Genomic DNA, 5,834 nt, shown 5'->3' with positions numbered 1-5,834 from the left:
GGCAAAAGGTGGAATACCACAAAGAGAAAGTGTACCTATTAAAAAAGCAGTTTTTGTAATTGGCACATGTTTTGTTAAACCACCCATAAGAACCATATTTTGACTTTTAGCTGGAGAATATCCAACAATAGCTTCCATTGAATGAATAATGGATCCAGATCCTAAAAATAACAATGCTTTTGAATAAGCATGAGTAATCAAATGAAATAAAGCGGCTCGATAAGATCCCATACCTAGAGCTAATATCATATAACCCAATTGAGACATTGTGGAATAGGCCAAATCTTTCTTAATATCTTTTTGAGCAATAGCTAAAGTAGCTCCTAAGACTACTGTTATTATACCTATAAAAGCTATTCCATTCATTATGTAAGGTAGAACTATGAAAAGAGGAAGAAGTCGAGCTACAAGAAAAATTCCCGCCGCTACCATAGTAGCAGCATGTATAAGAGCGGAAATGGGAGTAGGTCCTTCCATAGCATCTGGTAACCATACATGAAGGGGAAATTGGGCAGATTTAGCAACTGAGCCACAAAATAACAAGAGGGCGGATAAAGTAAGAAAAAAAATATTAACTTCATTTTTATAAATCAAATTACTGACTATTTGAAACAAATCCCGAAATTCTAAACTACCCGTTATCCAATAAAAACCTAAAATTCCTAATAATAAACCAAAATCTCCTATACGATTCGTTACAAATGCTTTTTGACAAGCATTTGCTGCAATAGGACGTGTGAACCAAAAACCTATTAATAAATAAGAACACATTCCAACCAATTCCCAAAAAATATAAATTTGTATCAAATTCGAGCTAGTAACTAAACCCAACATTGAAATATTAAAAAAAGTAATATAAGCAAAAAATCTCAAATATCCTTGATCATGAGACATATAATTATCACTATAAATAAGAACCAGAATGCCAACAGTAGTAATTAAAATTGACATAATAGAAGTAAGTGAATCGATCAAGTATCCAAACTCTAAAGAAAGATCATTATTTATGGTCCAAGACCATACATATTGATAGATGGAACCCTTATTGATTTGATAAATAGACAGATCAATCGAAAAAATCATAACTATAGTTAATAAAAAAATACTAGGAAAAGCCCATATACGGCGAAGATTTTTTGTTGCCGTCGGAAAAAGTAGAAATCCCACTCCTATTAACATAGGAACTGGAAATGGAATGAAAGGTATGATCCATGAAGATTGATGTGTATATTCCATACAAAAACAAAACAAATGGATTGGATTCTTAATGAATTTTGTTTCTTATTCGTCAGTTTTGTTTCATCTCTTTTGTAAAGAAAAGGGTCGGTTAATAAAAGAAGTGAATCTAGAAATAGAATTACATTAATTGTTCTGAATCTTTGTTCCATTCGAATATTACTAAGTACAAACTGAAAATGGACCAATAACCAAATTCCTATTCCTAGTAAAAAAAAAAAAAAGAGTTTCTTTTTTTTTTCTCATATTTATTACTATTACTATAATAAATAATGAATGTAATTTTAATAAAATAATAAAAAGGAAATATGTAAAAATAAAAATGTGAATTTCTATTTTTTTTTTTACAATTATACAAAAGTATAGAGTGAGGATAAATAATGAATTACACTAAAACTACGAAGATTCGTTTATTTTGATATTCATTAAAAAATTACAATTCCTACGACATTACTCAATAATTCTTTTTTTTTTAAGCATTAGTTCATTTTTGAACTAATTGAGTATTTTCCATTACAATAAAAAGATATTCATGTCTGGAAAAAGAGTTATAATATTCAATGTTTTACTTTAGAGATAGGAAGCAAAAAGGGAGCATTAAGATACATAAGATATATGGGTAATTAAAGAAGAATTCCTTTTCATTTACAGAAAAAAATGTCTTTCACATCGAACTATAACAATGAAAAACTATACTAACTCGATGGCAGTTCCAAAAAAGCGCACTTCTATATCAAAAAAAATCATTCGAAAAAATTTTTGGAAAAAGAGGGGATATTGGACAACATTAAAAGCTTTTTCATTAGCACAATCTATTTTTACGGGGAATTCAAAAAGTTTTTTTTGTAACAAATACAAACGTCAGAATAATCTGAATTAACTTTATTCAAATAACATTTTTGAATATTAAAATACTAATATAATTGGAATATCTAAATTCGTTTTTCATATCTAAATTAGTATTCTACAAATTTAGGATATGTATAACGATATTCTAAATAAAAAAATACTTTGAATGTAGTGTTCCATTTTTGATGAAAAATTTCACCATTTTTTTATTTATTCTATATTCTTAATTTTATTTTTCTATTCCTTTCTAAAATTTTCTAAAATGTAATATATTTAGAATAAGAAAAAATGTAATATATTTAGAATAAGAATATAGAATAATAATATATATATAGATATAGAATTTCGAAAATTCTAATAGATTCTCTAATAGACTTCTTTTAATTCGTTAATGTTTAGTAAACAAATATTACACTTTAATTGATTCTTTATTTGAATCTTGACAATTGACTAAAAATTGGTTATTATGATTTCGAGTAAGCCGCTATGGTGAAATTGGTAGACACGCTGCTCTTAGGAAGCAGTGCTAGAGCATCTCGGTTCAAGTCCGAGTAGCGGCATGATATCTTATCCTCCAAAAGAATAAGTCCTATAATGAACTCAATTCCTATTTCTATTCCTAGTATTCTGATTTTTATTTATTCTATATGATATTTTCAACTTTAGAGCATATATTAATTCATATATCGTTTTCGGTTGTATCAATTGTAATTTCAATTCATTTGATAACTTTATCGGTCAATGAAATCCTAGGATTATATGATTCGTCCAAAAAAGGCATGATAATAACTTTTTTCTGTATAACAGGATTGTTAGTTACTCGTTGGGTTTTTTCGGGCCATTTACCATTTAGTGATTTATATGAATCATTAATCTTTCTTTCATGGAATTTTTCCATTTTTTATATGGTTCCATGCTTCAAAAAGCATAAAAACAACTATTTAAATACAATAATCGCACCAAGTGTTATTTTTACCCAAGGCTTTGCTACTTCAGGTCTTTTAACCGAAATGCAAAAATCCGTACTATTAGTACCTGCTCTACAATCCCATTGGTTAATTATGCATGTAAGTATGATGATATTGGGTTATGCAACTCTTTTATGTGGATCATTATTATCAGTAGCTATTTTAGTCATTTCATTTCGAGAACTCATACAAATTATTGGTAAAAGCAATAATTTGTATTTTTTAAATGAATCATTTTCGTTTGCTGAAATCAAATACATGAATATGAATGAAAGAAATAATGTTTTACAAAAAACTTCTTTTTCTTCTTCTAGAAATTATTACAGGTCTCAATTTATTCAACAATTAGATCGTTGGGGTTACCGTATTATTAGTCTAGGTTTTATCCTTTTAACAATAGGTATTATTTCAGGAGCAGTATGGGCTAATGAGACATGGGGGTCATATTGGAATTGGGATCCAAAGGAAACTTGGGCTTTTATTACTTGGACTATATTCGCAATTTATTTACATACTAGAAAAAAGAAAAAAGTAGAAAATTTAAATTCTTCAATAGTGGCCTCTATGGGCTTTTTTATAATTTGGGTATGTTATTTAGGAATAAATCTATTAGGAATAGGACTACATAGTTATGGTTCATTTACATCTAATTGAATTAAAGTGAGTGAAAAAAAACTTCACAAATATAAATATGGAAACCATTCATTATATTATATATAAGAAAGAATATATATATATGAAGCAAACTTCCCATAAATCATCGAGAACCCTTTAAATCAAGTAATGTAGTAGTGATTCAAGGGGTTCTCACAAACAACAAGCATATTCAATTACAACTTAAATTCATTTTTTTGTAAGTTAATACAAGAAAAAAATATTTTGTTTATTGTACATAAGATTTTTTACTATTTTTTCTTTTTTTTTTTTTCATTTATTCATATTCACGAAAACTATCTATAAAAAATTGGATAGAATAGCTTCAACTTTGTTAGCCGAGAATGAGAAAATGAAATCCGGATAAATACCAATACATAGTACGGGTATAAGGATCGAAATTGAAATAAATAATTCTCGTGGCCCAGAATCAAAAAAATAAGAGTTTGGTGTATTAAAAAGCTTGTATCCATAGAACATCTGCCGTAAGATAGATAATAAATAAATGGGAGTTAATATCATTCCAATTGCTGTTACAAAAGTGATTAGTATTTTTGTAATTAAAAGATATTTTTGGCTGGTAATTATTCCAAAAAAAACTATCAATTCTGCAACAAAACCGCTCATGCCCGGCAATGCAAGAGAAGCCATCGATAAAATAGTGAAAATGGTGAATATTTTTGGCATTGGGATAGCCATTCCGCCCATTTCGTCGAGATAAAGAAGACGTAGTCTATCATAACTAGTTCCCGCCAAGAAAAAAAGCGCAGCGCCAATAAATCCATGAGAGATTATTTGTAAAATAGCGCCATTAAGTCCCGTATCGCTTATAGAACTAATTCCTATAATTAAGAAACCCATATGAGATACTGAGGAATAAGCTATTCTTTTTTTTAAATTACGTTGACCAAGAGATGTTGAAGCTGCATAGATTATTTGAATTGAACCTAATAGCATTAACCAGGGGCAAAATATAGAATGAGCGCGGGATAATAATTCCATATTAATTCGAACCAATCCATATGCTCCCATTTTTAATAAGATTCCGGCTAAAAGCATACAAGTGCTGTAATGTGCCTCCCCGTGGGTGTCTGGTAACCATGTATGGAAAGGTATAATTGGCGATTTGACAGTAAAAGCAATAAAAAATCCCATATAGAAAATTATTTCCAGCGCCATGGGATACGATTGATTAGTTAATGATTCAAAATTTAATGTTGGTTCATTAGAACCATATAAACCCATAGCCAGAATTCCCATTAATAAAAAAATGGAACTTCCTGCAGTGTACAAAATAAACTTTGTAGCTGAATACAAACGTTTCTTACCCCCCCACATAGATAAAAGTAGATAAACGGGAATTAATTCTAATTCCCACATGATGAAAAAAAGTAAAATGTCTCGAGAAGAAAATGATCCTATTTGACCACTATACATTGCTAACATCAGGAAATAAAAAAATGGTGATTCTCGAGTAACCGGCTGAGCTGCTAACGTAGCTAAAGTGGTGATAAATCCTGTCAATAAAATGGGTCCTAAAGAGAGTCCATCTATTCCGAATCTCCAGTAAAAGTCAAAAAAATGGATCCATTTATAATTCTCTGTCAATTGAATTAGTGGATCATCCAATTCTAAATGATAACAAAATGCATAGGTTGTTAGAAGGAGATCCATTAAGCATATACAAATAGTATACCACCTAATCACCTTATTTCCTTTATGAGGAAATAAGAAAATTAAGGAACCTCCAGCTATTGGCAAAACTACAATTATTGTTAACCAAGGAAAATAATTCGTGATAAAAATAAGATATACTTAGACCAGAAAAACCCGCGCTCAAAATAGAAAAGCAATTTTTTTTCTATTTTGAGCGCGGGTTTTTGTCAGTAAAAAAAAACGTATTTGTGTGGTGTTTTTTGAAACGTATCAATAAGCTAGACCCATGCTTCGAGTTGTCTCATGCCATAAATAAACTCGAACACTTAAGAAATCCGTCGGACAGGCGGATTCACACCTCTTACAACCAACACAGTCCTCTGTTCTTGGGGCAGAAGCAATTTGCTTAGCTTTACATCCGTCCCAAGGTATCATTTCTAATACATCTGTGGGGCAGGCTCGAACACATTG

This window comes from Abrus precatorius, unplaced genomic scaffold (genome assembly GCF_003935025.1).
Source record: "Abrus precatorius isolate BTA unplaced genomic scaffold, Abrus_2018 Scaffold4, whole genome shotgun sequence".
Taxonomy (NCBI): Eukaryota; Viridiplantae; Streptophyta; class Magnoliopsida; order Fabales; family Fabaceae; genus Abrus; species Abrus precatorius.
This window is presented reverse-complemented; position numbering follows the sequence as displayed.